Source organism: Cherax quadricarinatus, unplaced genomic scaffold, assembly GCF_038502225.1.
Source record: "Cherax quadricarinatus isolate ZL_2023a unplaced genomic scaffold, ASM3850222v1 Contig234, whole genome shotgun sequence".
Classification (NCBI taxonomy): Eukaryota; Metazoa; Arthropoda; class Malacostraca; order Decapoda; family Parastacidae; genus Cherax; species Cherax quadricarinatus.
In genome coordinates, this window is record NW_027195260.1 from 200,188 (window position 1) to 218,248 (window position 18,061).

Genomic DNA, 18,061 nt, shown 5'->3' on the forward strand with positions numbered 1-18,061 from the left:
TTTACCCTTTTTCCCTTTTTTCACATTCTTTGAGTCCACCATTCCTTGAGACTACAATTCCTTGAGACCACTGTTCCTTGAGACCATCGTTCCTTGAGACTACTATTCAGTGTTCGCATCGCTATTGGGCCGTGCGGACGTGCTGCGCAGTAGCTCCTGATTGAGTTGGCTTTTGCGCAGTGTTGACGTGTACTTGGCTCTGTGAAGACCTGTTTGCGCGCTCTCTAGAATTGAAGCAAGATGCCCTCCATCGAGCAACTTTACCAACAGCTTAAGGAAGAATTGAGGTTGGCGAATATGGAAATTCGGCGACTGACCGAGGAAAACAAGAAGATTCGTAGCAGTCCTCCTGTTTTGAGTCCTCAGGTTAAGAAGGGAAACTGGTCAGTGGCTGGACAGCAGGGAAAGAAGTTGACGATCAAGAAGATGAATGGAAAGGTAGAAACGATGAAGAAGAAAGAGACTGCCGTGGAAACTGTTGTGGAAACATCCAATACATTCTTAGTGCTACCCGACGAATGTGAGTCGACTACTGGGAACGAGACGACGAAAGACATTAAGGAAGGTAAGAATATTGTTGTTGTTGGGGATAGCCAAGTTAGGTATATGGATAGGGCGTTCTGCTTGAAGGACAGGAGTAGGAGACAGAGAGTTTGCTTTCCTGGGGCTGGGATGGAGGATATTGTTAGTCGTCTGGATGACATCATGAAAGGTAATGGGAGCAATCCTATTATCTGTCTCAGTGCTGGAGGCAACGATGTTGGCAGACGTAGGAGTGAGGACCTGATTAGCAGGTATAGGTCAGCAATAGAAATAATTAGAAGTAAGGGTGGGAACCCTCTCATATGTGGTATTTTGCCAAGGAGGGGAGTTGGAAATGAATGGTTGTCCAGGGCAATTGGTGTCAATTGCTGGCTGGACAAATACTGTAAGGAAAATGCAGTAACATTCATTGACAACTGGGACCTCTTCTATGGCAGAAATGACATGTTTGCTAGGGATGGGGTTCACTTATCTAGGTGTGGGGTGGGAGCACTGGCAACTGCAGTGGAGGGAGCAGTTAGGACTTTAAACTAGGAATAGTTAGTGGTATGGGTTTTGGCAGGAAAGCAGTGAAGTCCCAGTGTAGTAATATTACGAGTTCTAGGGGAACTAGTAATAATAAGAACGAGATAGATATTGAAAAGCCAGGGACCTTGGGTGATAAGGACAGTAATAGGTTTAGTAGAAAAATAGAAATGAGCAGGAAGGGTAAAGAGAAAGGAGAGTCTTTCAATGTTTATTATGCTAATTGCCGTAGTGCTAGGAATAAGATGGACGAGTTGAGATTAGTTGCTAGTGTAGGTAACATTGATGTATTTGCCTTAACTGAGACGTGGTTTAATTCAAAAAGTCGGGACATGCCTGCGGAATGTCATATTCAGGGTTTTAAATTGTTCCAAGAAGATAGAAGTATTGGGAGGGGGGGTGGGGTGGCATTGTATGTCCGAGATCGCTTGAACTGTTGCATAAAAACGGGTATTAAGTCTGAAGTAACACATACAGAGTCTGTTTGGATAGAATTTTCAGAGGGGCATGAAAAACTGATTTTAGGAGTGATATACCGTCCCCCAAACTTAGATAGGGACCAAGGGAAACTACTATGGGAGGAAATTGTTAAGGCCACAAGGCACGATAATGTAGTAATTCTAGGAGACTTTAACTTTAGTCATGTTGATTGGAATTTCTTGACTGGGAATTTAGAATCATACGACTTCTTAGAAGTATTTCAGGATTGTTTTTTGAAGCAGTTTGTGACAGAACCTACAAGGGGAAATAACCTGCTTGACTTAGTTATGGCAAACAATGAATCCCTTGTTAATAATTTAGAAATTTCAGAGGAACTGGGTGCTAGCGACCACAAATCAATTACATTTAGCATTGAATGGAAGTACGTTAGTAGCGATAACTCAGTAACAGTCCCAGATTTTCGCTTAGCAGATTACGATGGGCTTAGAGAACACTTATCATCTGTTGACTGGGGTAACGAAGAGAGCTATCAATATGACAGTTTTCTGAACACTATACATGCTGCTCAAAGAGCGTTTATCCCATATAAAGAAATTAGATCAAATAGAAATGACCCAAAATGGATGAATAATAGGCTCAAATATCTACTAGGGCAAAAGAAAGGAATTTATAGGCGTATCAAAAGAGGTGAGGGTCATCTTATGAATCAGTATATTGACATTAAGAGGGACATTAAAAAGGGGATAAGAAAAGCTAAAAGGGACTATGAAATTAAAGTTGCTAGGGATTCTAAAACTAACCCAAAAAGTTTTTTCCAGGTCTATAGAACAAAAGTTAGAGATAAGATAGGTCCCCTTAAAAATAACTATGGGCACCTTACTGACAAAGAGAATGAAATGTGCTTGATTTTAAATAATTATTTTCTCTCAGTTTTTACACAGGAAGACACTAACAATATTCCAGTAATTAATTTTTACAGTGGGCTAGAAGAAGATAAATTATGTAACATCACAGTCACTAGTGAGATGGTTGTGAGGCAGATAGACAGACTGAAGCAAAATAAGTCGCCAGGTCCTGATGAGGTTTTTTCAAGGGTTCTTAAGGAATGCAAAATGGAACTCTGTGAACCATTAACTAATATTTTTAATTTATCTCTTCAAACAGGTGTAGTGTCTGATATGTGGAAGATGGCTAATGTAACTCCTATTTTTAAAACAGGGGACAAGTCGTTACCGTCAAATTACCGCCCAATAAGCCTGACCTCAATTGTAGGCAAATTACTAGAGTCAATTATAGCTGAGATTATAAGAAGCCATCTCGATAAGCATAGCTTGATTAATGATACTCAGCATGGATTCACAAGAGGCCGGTCTTGTCTAACTAATTTATTAACTTTCTTCAGTAAAGCTTTTGAGGCTGTTGACCACAATAAAGAATTTGATATTATTTACTTAGATTTTAGTAAGGCTTTTGATAGAGTTCCGCACCATAGACTGTTAAAGAAAGTGGCAGCTCATGGCATTGGGGGAAAAGTGCTCTCGTGGATCGAGTCATGGCTCACTGACAGGAAGCAGAGAGTGTCCATAAATGGGGTTAAATCCGAGTGGGGATCTGTAACAAGTGGCGTTCCACAGGGATCAGTCTTGGGCCCGTTGTTGTTTATAATATATATCAATGATCTTGATGAGGGAATTACTAGTGATATGAGCAAATTCGCCGATGACACAAAGATAGGTAGGATAATTGATTCAAACGTAGATGTTAGGGAACTTCAGGAGGATTTAAACAAACTCTATTCTTGGTCAGAAAAGTGGCAGATGCAGTTCAATGTAGATAAATGCAAGGTTCTGAGGCTTGGGAGTGCCCATAACACTAGTACTTATAAATTAAATGATGTAGAACTTAGCCATACAGATTGCGAAAAGGACTTGGGGGTTATGGTGAGCAGCAACCTTAAACCAAGACAGCAATGCCTAAGCGTACGTAATAAGGCAAATAGATTACTGGGATTTATATCAAGAGTACACTGTTCCCTAAGACAACCATTCCACTAAAACACATGATGCAACCCATACCATTACACTAACACCCAGGATGCCACCCACACCAGTCTACTAACACCCAGGATGCCACCCAGACCAGTACACTAACACACAGGATGTGACCCACACCATTCTACTAACACCAACACCAAAGATGCCACCTACACCAGTCTACTAACACCTAGGATATTACCCACAGCAGTCCACTCACACACAGAATATGACCTACACCAGTCTGCTAACACCCAGGATGCCACCCACACCAGTCCACTAATTCCCAGGATGCCCCCTACATCACCCCACTAACACCTAGTATGCCACCCACACTAGTCCATTAAAAACCAGGATGTGAGCCACACCAGTCCACTTACATCCAGGATACCACCCACACTAGTACATTAACCCCCAGGATACCACACATACCAGTTCACTAACACCCAGGATGCCTCCCACACCGGTCCACTACCACTAAGGATTCCACCCACACCAGTCCACTAACTCCCATATTGTGACCCTTCACCAGCACACAAACAACCATGATATGACCCTTCACCAGCGCACAAACCAGGATGTGACCCATGCCTGTCCACTAACCCCCAGTATGATACCCACACCAGTCCACTAACATCCAGGATATAACCCATACCAGTTCACTAATACCCAAGATGCCACCCGCACTAGTCTTCTAACACCTACGATGTGAGTCACACCAGTCCAATAACACCCAGGATGCCACCCACACCAGTCTACTTATTCCAAGCATGCCACCGACACGTCAACTCCCAAGTATCTGAAAACATTCACTTCTTCCATACTCCCCTTCCCCAATTTGATATCCAATTTTTCTTTATCTAAATCATTTGATACCCTCATCACCTTACTCTTTTCTATGTTCACTTTCAACTTTCTACCTTTACACTCAACTTCACGTGTCCAGGCCCCTCTTTCTTTCTAATTTGAATTTTTATTCAAACAAGAAATAGAAGATTATCTGTTATGTAGACTACTGCATTATTGTAATAATTGTATAAATAATGTCAACCCATTCATGACTGTGTATTAGAATGGTTAGTTGGACACTTATTGGATGGTGACGTCATTTGTTTACTCTTGAAAATCGACAAAAATTGAACATTTTTGCTACTTTGAGCTCAATTTCAAGGTCCTTTTCATTGTGAAATCAATGAAAATCATCCCTATTTCCGTAGTATATCTTTCTTTCTATCAAATAAGACCAAGAAAACGATTTCGACGTAAACTGAAGGAATATTGCCCATAAGAAATAATGTGAATCCAGTTAATCTGTTTCAGACACCCAAAAGTATTAACAAAATATACATTTTATAGAGAATATCTATAGTTTTACATACAGAAAACAGTGAGAAATAAATATAAAGGACTATTGAATTAGATAAATGAACATTTAACATCACTTTAATTTTTATAGACTACTCTTGTTGGCGTATGGAAGACGGTGAGGAGAGGAGAGGGCAGATAAGTTATCTCTACCACCATCACTACCACCCTCCAGCCAGACTGACTCAGAATGCTCGAGATGCTTTGTGTGAGTGTGGGCGGACATGTTCGGTACGGCGTACGACTGTCAACTCAATGAAAACCGAGATGATAAATGAAAACTAGGACAAAATTTTGACAAAAAAAGTCATATAAAACCAAGTTCGATGAAAACCAGGGCAGACAAAAACCGAGGTTCCGCTGTATATATTCTTTTATGATAGTCAATATATACAGTGGACCCCTGCATAACGATCACCTCCCAATGCGACCAATTATGTCAGTGTATTTATGTAAGTGCATTTGTACGTGTATGTTTGGGGGTCTGAAATGGACTAATCTACTTCTCAATATTCCTTATGGGAACAAATTCGGTCAGTACTGGCATCTGAATATACTTCTGGAATGAAAAAATATCGTTAACCGGGGGTCCACTGTATATAGAATATGAGCAGCTCTCAGCTATCTTGTATGACTTAGTATGAAGTAACAACAACAGTCTTACAAGACACCCAGAACTCACCACGTGGAGGTGGCTGCATAACAGAGTTCCTTTTTTTTTTTTTTTTTTTTTTTTTTTTTTTTTTTTTTTTTTTTTTTTTTTTTTTTTTTTTTTTTTTTTTTGTTTTTTTTTTTTTTTTTTACCCCTTTCCCCTTTTTTCACAGTTTGAGTCCCCTCTTGAACCTTGTAGCTCAATGTTTTTTCTTATTTTTCAGGTTGGCATTTTTTGTTTTTTTGTTTTTCTCATTATTTACAGTGGAATTATCTTTATTTTGATTCTTTTTGGTCTTATTTTTCTTGGTTTTTTTAGGTTGTTCAACAAGAACATCATTGGTAGTCAAGTTAGTGGGGACTTGGTTTGGCTTGTAATCTGGCTTAAATTCAAGCCATTTAGGGTCAGGGATCTCCTGGTAGATGATCTGTCTTTCTGGTTCTTGTTTAGTGGTGGATTGAGAAACATTATTTATCTTTGGAAATCTGAGCCTCTGTGGTGGACGCCGAAGTCGTGGGAATCTCCCGGCGGCCACAACACATCCGCTCTCCTCCTCTCTCAAACCGTTCTCTTCAAATTTCATTTTTGCTTTATACTATAGTGATTTTGTTAAAGTTCACTACATAAGACAACCAGTGAACATATCATAAATTGTATTTCATCACTGACCTCATCACTATATCAACAAAATAAAAAAATAGTTACCCTCGAATTATGAGCAGTAAGGGTAGTTTTTTTTTTTTTTACCCTTTTTCCCTTTTTTCACATTCTTTGAGTCCACCATTCCTTGAGACTACAATTCCTTGAGACCACTGTTCCTTGAGACCATCTTTCCGTGAGACTAGTATTCCTTGAGTACACTGTTCCCTAAGACAACCATTCCACTAAAACCCAGGATGCAACCCATACCATTACACTAACACCCAGGATGCCACCCACACCAGTCTACTAACACCCAGGATGCCACCCAGACCAGTACACTAACACACAGGATGTGACCCACACCATTCTACTAACACCAACACCAAAGATGCCACCTACACCAGTCTACTAACACCTAGGATATTACCCACAGCAGTCCACTCACACACAGAATATGACCTACACCAGTCTGCTAACACCCAGGATGCCACCCACACCAGTCCACTAATTCCCAGGATGCCCCCTACATCACCCCACTAACACCTAGTATGCCACCCACACTAGTCCATTAAAAACCAGGATGTGAGCCACACCAGTCCACTTACATCCAGGATACCACCCACACTAGTACATTAACCCTCAGGATACCACACATACCAGTTCACTAACACCCAGGATGCCTCCCACACCGGTCCACTACCACTAAGGATTCCACCCACACCAGTCCACTAACTCCCATATTGTGACCCTTCACCAGACCATGATATGACCCTTCACCAGCGCACAAACAACCAGGATGTGACCCATGCCTGTCCACTAACCCCCAGTATGACACCCACACCAGTCCACTAACATCCAGGATATAACCCATACCAGTTCACTAATACCCAAGATGCCACCCGCACTAGTCTTCTAACACCTACGATGTGAGTCACACCAGTCCAATAACACCCAGGATGCCACCCACACCAGTCTACTTATTCCAAGCATGCCACCGACACGTCAACTCCCAAGTATCTGAAAACATTCACTTCTTCCATACTCCCCTTCCCCAATTTGATATCCAATTTTTCTTTATCTAAATCATTTGATACCCTCATCACCTTACTCTTTTCTATGTTCACTTTCAACTTTCTACCTTTACACTCAACTTCACGTGTCCAGGCCCCTCTTTCTTTCTAATTTGAATTTTTATTCAAACAAGAAATAGAAGATTATCTGTTATGTAGACTACTGCATTATTGTAATAATTGTATAAATAATGTCAACCCATTCATGACTGTGTATTAGAATGGTTAGTTGGACACTTATTGGATGGTGACGTCATTTGTTTACTCTTGAAAATCGACAAAAATTGAACATTTTTGCTACTTTGAGCTCAATTTCAAGGTCCTTTTCATTGTGAAATCAATGAAAATCATCCCTATTTCCGTAGTATATCTTTCTTTCTATCAAATAAGACCAAGAAAACGATTTCGACGTAAACTGAAGGAATATTGCCCATAAGAAATAATGTGAATCCAGTTAATCTGTTTCAGACACCCAAAAGTATTAACAAAATATACATTTTATAGAGAATATCTATAGTTTTACATACAGAAAACAGTGAGAAATAAATATAAAGGACTATTGAATTAGATAAATGAACATTTAACATCACTTTAATTTTTATAGACTACTCTTGTTGGCGTATGGAAGACGGTGAGGAGAGGAGAGGGCAGATAAGTTATCTCTACCACCATCACTACCACCCTCCAGCCAGACTGACTCAGAATGCTCGAGATGCTTTGTGTGAGTGTGGGCGGACATGTTCGGTACGGCGTACGACTGTCAACTCAATGAAAACCGAGATGATAAATGAAAACTAGGACAAAATTTTGACAAAAAAAGTCATATAAAACCAAGTTCGATGAAAACCAGGGCAGACAAAAACCGAGGTTCCGCTGTATATATTCTTTTATGATAGTCAATATATACAGTGGACCCCTGCATAACGATCACCTCCCAATGCGACCAATTATGTCAGTGTATTTATGTAAGTGCATTTGTACGTGTATGTTTGGGGGTCTGAAATGGACTAATCTACTTCTCAATATTCCTTATGGGAACAAATTCGGTCAGTACTGGCATCTGAATATACTTCTGGAATGAAAAAATATCGTTAACCGGGGGTCCACTGTATATAGAATATGAGCAGCTCTCAGCTATCTTGTATGACTTAGTATGAAGTAACAACAACAGTCTTACAAGACACCCAGAACTCACCACGTGGAGGTGGCTGCATAACAGAGTTCCTTTTTTTTTTTTTTTTTTTTTTTTTTTTTTTTTTTTTTTTTTTTTTTTTTTTTTTTTTTTTTTTTTTTTTTTACCCCTTTCCCCTTTTTTCACAGTTTGAGTCCCCTCTTGAACCTTGTAGCTCAATGTTTTTTCTTATTTTTCAGGTTGGCATTTTTTGTTTTTTTGTTTTTCTCATTATTTACAGTGGAATTATCTTTATTTTGATTCTTTTTGGTCTTATTTTTCTTGGTTTTTTTAGGTTGTTCAACAAGAACATCATTGGTAGTCAAGTTAGTGGGGACTTGGTTTGGCTTGTAATCTGGCTTAAATTCAAGCCATTTAGGGTCAGGGATCTCCTGGTAGATGATCTGTCTTTCTGGTTCTTGTTTAGTGGTGGATTGAGAAACATTATTTATCTTTGGAAATCTGAGCCTCTGTGGTGGACGCCGAAGTCGTGGGAATCTCCCGGCGGCCACAACACATCCGCTCTCCTCCTCTCTCAAACCGTTCTCTTCAAATTTCATTTTTGCTTTATACTATAGTGATTTTGTTAAAGTTCACTACATAAGACAACCAGTGAACATATCATAAATTGTATTTCATCACTGACCTCATCACTATATCAACAAAATAAAAAAATAGTTACCCTCGAATTATGAGCAGTAAGGGTAGTTTTTTTTTTTTTTTACCCTTTTTCCCTTTTTTCACATTCTTTGAGTCCACCATTCCTTGAGACTACAATTCCTTGAGACCACTGTTCCTTGAGACCATCGTTCCGTGAGACTAGTATTCCTTGAGTACACTGTTCCCTAAGACAACCATTCCACTAAAACCCAGGATGCAACCCATACCATTACACTAACACCCAGGATGCCACCCACACCAGTCTACTAACACCCAGGATGCCACCCAGACCAGTACACTAACACACAGGATGTGACCCACACCATTCTACTAACACCAACACCAAAGATGCCACCTACACCAGTCTACTAACACCTAGGATATTACCCACAGCAGTCCACTCACACACAGAATATGACCTACACCAGTCTGCTAACACCCAGGATGCCACCCACACCAGTCCACTAATTCCCAGGATGCCCCCTACATCACCCCACTAACACCTAGTATGCCACCCACACTAGTCCATTAAAAACCAGGATGTGAGCCACACCAGTCCACTTACATCCAGGATACCACCCACACTAGTACATTAACCCCCAGGATACCACACATACCAGTTCACTAACACCCAGGATGCCTCCCACACCGGTCCACTACCACTAAGGATTCCACCCACACCAGTCCACTAACACCCATATTGTGACCCTTCACCAGACCATGATATGACCCTTCACCAGCGCACAAACAACCAGGATGTGACCCATGCCTGTCCACTAACCCCCAGTATGACACCCACACCAGTCCACTAACATCCAGGATATAACCCATACCAGTTCACTAATACCCAAGATGCCACCCGCACTAGTCTTCTAACACCTACGATGTGAGTCACACCAGTCCAATAACACCCAGGATGCCACCCACACCAGTCTACTTATTCCAAGCATGCCACCGACACGTCAACTCCCAAGTATCTGAAAACATTCACTTCTTCCATACTCCCCTTCCCCAATTTGATATCCAATTTTTCTTTATCTAAATCATTTGATACCCTCATCACCTTACTCTTTTCTATGTTCACTTTCAACTTTCTACCTTTACACTCAACTTCACGTGTCCAGGCCCCTCTTTCTTTCTAATTTGAATTTTTATTCAAACAAGAAATAGAAGATTATCTGTTATGTAGACTACTGCATTATTGTAATAATTGTATAAATAATGTCAACCCATTCATGACTGTGTATTAGAATGGTTAGTTGGACACTTATTGGATGGTGACGTCATTTGTTTACTCTTGAAAATCGACAAAAATTGAACATTTTTGCTACTTTGAGCTCAATTTCAAGGTCCTTTTCATTGTGAAATCAATGAAAATCATCCCTATTTCCGTAGTATATCTTTCTTTCTATCAAATAAGACCAAGAAAACGATTTCGACGTAAACTGAAGGAATATTGCCCATAAGAAATAATGTGAATCCAGTTAATCTGTTTCAGACACCCAAAAGTATTAACAAAATATACATTTTATAGAGAATATCTATAGTTTTACATACAGAAAACAGTGAGAAATAAATATAAAGGACTATTGAATTAGATAAATGAACATTTAACATCACTTTAATTTTTATAGACTACTCTTGTTGGCGTATGGAAGACGGTGAGGAGAGGAGAGGGCAGATAAGTTATCTCTACCACCATCACTACCACCCTCCAGCCAGACTGACTCAGAATGCTCGAGATGCTTTGTGTGAGTGTGGGCAGACATGTTCGGTACGGCGTACGACTGTCAACTCAATGAAAACCGAGATGATAAATGAAAACTAGGACAAAATTTTGACAAAAAAAGTCATATAAAACCAAGTTCGATGAATACCAGGGCAGACAAAAACCGAGGTTCCGCTGTATATATTCTTTTATGATAGTCAATATATACAGTGGACCCCTGCATAACGATCACCTCCCAATGCGACCAATTATGTCAGTGTATTTATGTAAGTGCATTTGTACGTGTATGTTTGGGGGTCTGAAATGGACTAATCTACTTCTCAATATTCCTTATGGGAACAAATTCGGTCAGTACTGGCATCTGAATATACTTCTGGAATGAAAAAATATCGTTAACCGGGGGTCCACTGTATATAGAATATGAGCAGCTCTCAGCTATCTTGTATGACTTAGTATGAAGTAACAACAACAGTCTTACAAGACACCCAGAACTCACCACGTGGAGGTGGCTGCATAACAGAGTTCTTTTTTTTTTTTTTTTTTTTTTTTTTTTTTTTTTTTTTCCTTTTTTTTTTTTTTTTTTTTTTTTTTTGTTTTTTTTTTTTTTTTACCCCTTTCCCCTTTTTTCACAGTTTGAGTCCCCTCTTGAACCTTGTAGCTCAATGTTTTTTCTTATTTTTCAGGTTGGCATTTTTTGTTTTTTTGTTTTTCTCATTATTTACAGTGGAATTATCTTTATTTTGATTCTTTTTGGTCTTATTTTTCTTGTTTTTTTTAGGTTGTTCAACAAGAACATCATTGGTAGTCAAGTTAGTGGGGACTTGGTTTGGCTTGTAATCTGGCTTAAATTCAAGCCATTTAGGGTCAGGGATCTCCTGGTAGATGATCTGTCTTTCTGGTTCTTGTTTAGTGGTGGATTGAGAAACATTATTTATCTTTGGAAATCTGAGCCTCTGTGGTGGACGCCGAAGTCGTGGGAATCTCCCGGCGGCCACAACACATCCGCTCTCCTCCTCTCTCAAACCGTTCTCTTCAAATTTCATTTTTGCTTTATACTATAGTGATTTTGTTAAAGTTCACTACATAAGACAACCAGTGAACATATCATAAATTGTATTTCATCACTGACCTCATCACTATATCAACAAAATAAAAAAATAGTTACCCTCGAATTATGAGCAGTAAGGGTAGTTTTTTTTTTTTTTACCCTTTTTCCCTTTTTTCACATTCTTTGAGTCCACCATTCCTTGAGACTACAATTCCTTGAGACCACTGTTCCTTGAGACCATCTTTCCGTGAGACTAGTATTCCTTGAGTACACTGTTCCCTAAGACAACCATTCCACTAAAACCCAGGATGCAACCCATACCATTACACTAACACCCAGGATGCCACCCACACCAGTCTACTAACACCCAGGATGCCACCCAGACCAGTACACTAACACACAGGATGTGACCCACACCATTCTACTAACACCAACACCAAAGATGCCACCTACACCAGTCTACTAACACCTAGGATATTACCCACAGCAGTCCACTCACACACAGAATATGACCTACACCAGTCTGCTAACACCCAGGATGCCACCCACACCAGTCCACTAATTCCCAGGATGCCCCCTACATCACCCCACTAACACCTAGTATGCCACCCACACTAGTCCATTAAAAACCAGGATGTGAGCCACACCAGTCCACTTACATCCAGGATACCACCCACACTAGTACATTAACCCCCAGGATACCACACATACCAGTTCACTAACACCCAGGATGCCTCCCACACCGGTCCACTACCACTAAGGATTCCACCCACACCAGTCCACTAACTCCCATATTGTGACCCTTCACCAGCACACAAACAACCATGATATGACCCTTCACCAGCGCACAAACAACCAGGATGTGACCCATGCCTGTCCACTAACCCCCAGTATGACACCCACACCAGTCCACTAACATCCAGGATATAACCCATACCAGTTCACTAATACCCAAGATGCCACCCGCACTAGTCTTCTAACACCTACGATGTGAGTCACACCAGTCCAATAACACCCAGGATGCCACCCACACCAGTCTACTTATTCCAAGCATGCCACCGACACGTCAACTCCCAAGTATCTGAAAACATTCACTTCTTCCATACTCCCCTTCCCCAATTTGATATCCAATTTTTCTTTATCTAAATCATTTGATACCCTCATCACCTTACTCTTTTCTATGTTCACTTTCAACTTTCTACCTTTACACTCAACTTCACGTGTCCAGGCCCCTCTTTCTTTCTAATTTGAATTTTTATTCAAACAAGAAATAGAAGATTATCTGTTATGTAGACTACTGCATTATTGTAATAATTGTATAAATAATGTCAACCCATTCATGACTGTGTATTAGAATGGTTAGTTGGACACTTATTGGATGGTGACGTCATTTGTTTACTCTTGAAAATCGACAAAAATTGAACATTTTTGCTACTTTGAGCTCAATTTCAAGGTCCTTTTCATTGTGAAATCAATGAAAATCATCCCTATTTCCGTAGTATATCTTTCATTCTATCAAATAAGACCAAGAAAACGATTTCGACGAAAACTGAAGGAATATTGCCCATAAGAAATAATGTGAATCCAGTTAATCTGTTTCAGACACCCAAAAGTATTAACAAAATATACATTTTATAGAGAATATCTATAGTTTTACATACAGAAAACAATGAGAAATAAATATAAAGGACTATTGAATTAGATAAATGAACATTTAACATCACTTTAATTTTTATAGACTACTCTTGTTGGCGTATGGAAGACGGTGAGGAGAGGAGAGGGCAGATAAGTTATCTCTACCACCATCACTACCACCCTCCAGCCAGACTGACTCAGAATGCTCGAGATGCTTTGTGTGAGTGTGGGCAGACATGTTCGGTACGGCGTACGACTGTCAACTCAATGAAAACCGAGATGATAAATGAAAACTAGGACAAAATTTTGACAAAAAAAGTCATATAAAACCAAGTTCGATGAATACCAGGGCAGACAAAAACCGAGGTTCCGCTGTATATATTCTTTTATGATAGTCAATATATACAGTGGACCCCTGCATAACGATCACCTCCCAATGCGACCAATTATGTCAGTGTATTTATGTAAGTGCATTTGTACGTGTATGTTTGGGGGTCTGAAATGGACTAATCTACTTCTCAATATTCCTTATGGGAACAAATTCGGTCAGTACTGGCATCTGAATATACTTCTGGAATGAAAAAATATCGTTAACCGGGGGTCCACTGTATATAGAATATGAGCAGCTCTCAGCTATCTTGTATGACTTAGTATGAAGTAACAACAACAGTCTTACAAGACACCCAGAACTCACCACGTGGAGGTGGCTGCATAACAGAGTTCCTTTTTTTTTTTTTTTTTTTTTTTTTTTTTTGTTTTTTTTTTTGTTTTTTTTTTTTTTTTTTTTTGTTTTTTTGTTTTTTTTTTTTTTTACCCCTTTCCCCTTTTTTCACAGTTTGAGTCCCCTCTTGAACCTTGTAGCTCAATGTTTTTTCTTATTTTTCAGGTTGGCATTTTTTGTTTTTTTGTTTTTCTCATTATTTACAGTGGAATTATCTTTATTTTGATTCTTTTTGGTCTTATTTTTCTTGGTTTTTTTAGGTTGTTCAACAAGAACATCATTGGTAGTCAAGTTAGTGGGGACTTGGTTTGGCTTGTAATCTGGCTTAAATTCAAGCCATTTAGGGTCAGGGATCTCCTGGTAGATGATCTGTCTTTCTGGTTCTTGTTTAGTGGTGGATTGAGAAACATTATTTATCTTTGGAAATCTGAGCCTCTGTGGTGGACGCCGAAGTCGTGGGAATCTCCCGGCGGCCACAACACATCCGCTCTCCTCCTCTCTCAAACCGTTCTCTTCAAATTTCATTTTTGCTTTATACTATAGTGATTTTGTTAAAGTTCACTACATAAGACAACCAGTGAACATATCATAAATTGTATTTCATCACTGACCTCATCACTATATCAACAAAATAAAAAAATAGTTACCCTCGAATTATGAGCAGTAAGGGTAGTTTTTTTTTTTTTTTTTACCCTTTTTCCCTTTTTTCACATTCTTTGAGTCCACCATTCCTTGAGACTACAATTCCTTGAGACCACTGTTCCTTGAGACCATCTTTCCGTGAGACTAGTATTCCTTGAGTACACTGTTCCCTAAGACAACCATTCCACTAAAACCCAGGATGCAACCCATACCATTACACTAACACCCAGGATGCCACCCACACCAGTCTACTAACACCCAGGATGCCACCCAGACCAGTACACTAACACACAGGATGTGACCCACACCATTCTACTAACACCAACACCAAAGATGCCACCTACACCAGTCTACTAACACCTAGGATATTACCCACAGCAGTCCACTCACACACAGAATATGACCTACACCAGTCTGCTAACACCCAGGATGCCACCCACACCAGTCCACTAATTCCCAGGATGCCCCCTACATCACCCCACTAACACCTAGTATGCCACCCACACTAGTCCATTAAAAACCAGGATGTGAGCCACACTAGTCCACTTACATCCAGGATACCACCCACACTAGTACATTAACCCCCAGGATACCACACATACCAATTCACTAACACCCAGGATGCCTCCCACACCGGTCCACTACCACTAAGGATTCCACCCACACCAGTCCACTAACTTCCATATTGTGACTCTTCACCAGCACACAAACAACCATGATATGACCCTTCACCAGCGCACAAACCAGGATGTGACCCATGCCTGTCCACTAACCCCCAGTATGATACCCACACCAGTCCACTAACATCCAGGATATAACCCATACCAGTTCACTAATACCCAAGATGCCACCCGCACTAGTCTTCTAACACCTACGATGTGAGTCACACCAGTCCAATAACACCCAGGATGCCACCCACACCAGTCTACTTATTCCAAGCATGCCACCGACACGTCAACTCCCAAGTATCTGAAAACATTCACTTCTTCCATACTCCCCTTCCCCAATTTGATATCCAATTTTTCTTTATCTAAATCATTTGATACCCTCATCACCTTACTCTTTTCTATGTTCACTTTCAACTTTCTACCTTTACACTCAACTTCACGTGTCCAGGCCCCTCTTTCTTTCTAATTTGAATTTTTATTCAAACAAGAAATAGAAGATTATCTGTTATGTAGACTACTGCATTATTGTAATAATTGTATAAATAATGTCAACCCATTCATGACTGTGTATTAGAATGGTTAGTTGGACACTTATTGGATGGTGACGTCATTTGTTTACTCTTGAAAATCGACAAAAATTGAACATTTTTGCTACTTTGAGCTCAATTTCAAGGTCCTTTTCATTGTGAAATCAATGAAAATCATCCCTATTTCCGTAGTATATCTTTCATTCTATCAAATAAGACCAAGAAAACGATTTCGACGAAAACTGAAGGAATATTGCCCATAAGAGATAATGTGAATCCAGTTAATCTGTTTCAGACACCCAAAAGTATTAACAAAATATACATTTTATAGAGAATATCTATAGTTTTACATACAGAAAACAATGAGAAATAAATATAATGGACTATTGAATTAGATAAATGAACATTTAACATCACTTTAATTTTTATAGACTACTCTTGTTGGCGTATGGAAGACGGTGAGGAGAGGAGAGGGCAGATAAGTTATCTCTACCACCATCACTACCACCCTCCAGCCAGACTGACTCAGAATGCTCGAGATGCTTTGTGTGAGTGTGGGCGGACATGTTCGGTACGGCGTACGACTGTCAACTCAATGAAAACCGAGATGATAAATGAAAACTAGGACAAAATTTTGACAAAAAAAGTCATATAAAACCAAGTTCGATGAAAACCAGGGCAGACAAAAACCGAGGTTCCGCTGTATATATTCTTTTATGATAGTCAATATATACAGTGGACCCCCGCATAACGATCACCTCCCAATGCGACCAATTATGTAAGTGTATTTATGTAAGTGCATTTGTACGTGTATGTTTGGGGGTCTGAAATGGACTAATCTACTTCTCAATATTCCTTATGGGAACAAATTCGGTCAGTACTGGCATCTGAATATACTTCTGGAATGAAAAAATATCGTTAACCGGGAGTCCACTGTATATAGAATATGAGCAGCTCTCAGCTATCTTGTATGACTTAGTATGAAGTAACAACAACAGTCTTACAAGACACCCAGAACTCACCACGTGGAGGTGGCTGCATAACAGAGTTCCTTTTTTTTTTTTTTTTTTTTTTTTTTTTTTTTTTTTTTTTTTTTGTTTTTTTTTTTTTTTTTTTTTTTTTTTTTTTTTTTTTTTTTTACCCCTTTCCCCTTTTTTCACAGTTTGAGTCCCCTCTTGAACCTTGTAGCTCAATGTTTTTTCTTATTTTTCAGGTTGGCATTTTTTGTTTTTTTGTTTTTCTCATTATTTACAGTGGAATTATCTTTATTTTGATTCTTTTTGGTCTTATTTTTCTTGTTTTTTTTAGGTTGTTCAACAAGAACATCATTGGTAGTCAAGTTAGTGGGGACTTGGTTTGGCTTGTAATCTGGCTTAAATTCAAGCCATTTAGGGTCAGGGATCTCCTGGTAGATGATCTGTCTTTCTGGTTCTTGTTTAGTGGTGGATTGAGAAACATTATTTATCTTTGGAAATCTGAGCCTCTGTGGTGGACGCCGAAGTCGTGGGAATCTCCCGGCGGCCACAACACATCCGCTCTCCTCCTCTCTCAAACCGTTCTCTTCAAATTTCATTTTTGCTTTATACTATAGTGATTTTGTTAAAGTTCACTACATAAGACAACCAGTGAACATATCATAAATTGTATTTCATCACTGACCTCATCACTATATCAACAAAATAAAAAAATAGTTACCCTCGAATTATGAGCAGTAAGGGTAGTTTTTTTTTTTTTTTTACCCTTTTTCCCTTTTTTCACATTCTTTGAGTCCACCATTCCTTGAGACTACAATTCCTTGAGACCACTGTTCCTTGAGACCATCGTTCCGTGAGGCTAGTATTCCTTGAGTACACTGTTCCCTAAGACAACCATTCCACTAAAACACATGATGCAACCCATACCATTACACTAACACCCAGGATGCCACCCACACCAGTCTACTAACACCCAGGATGCCACCCAGACCAGTACACTAACACACAGGATGT

The 18,061-nt window shown here is 39.5% G+C and overlaps 1 long non-coding RNA gene across 3 annotated transcripts; it reads left to right on the plus strand.

The window, feature by feature from the left end:
- Window positions 1-4,119: 4,119 nt before the first annotated feature.
- Window positions 4,120-17,207, plus strand: LOC138851276 (uncharacterized). Of its 3 annotated transcripts, none has more exons than XR_011391113.1 (5): window positions 4,120-5,359; window positions 7,877-8,237; window positions 10,738-11,098; window positions 13,619-13,965; window positions 16,505-17,207. It is a non-coding gene; the product is annotated as an uncharacterized lncRNA (long non-coding RNA). The 3 variants fall into 3 exon arrangements; XR_011391111.1 differs by having other exon boundaries at window positions 4,121-5,359; window positions 13,619-13,979; XR_011391112.1 differs by having other exon boundaries at window positions 4,121-5,345; window positions 13,619-13,979.
- The last annotated feature ends 854 nt before the right edge of the window (window positions 17,208-18,061 follow it).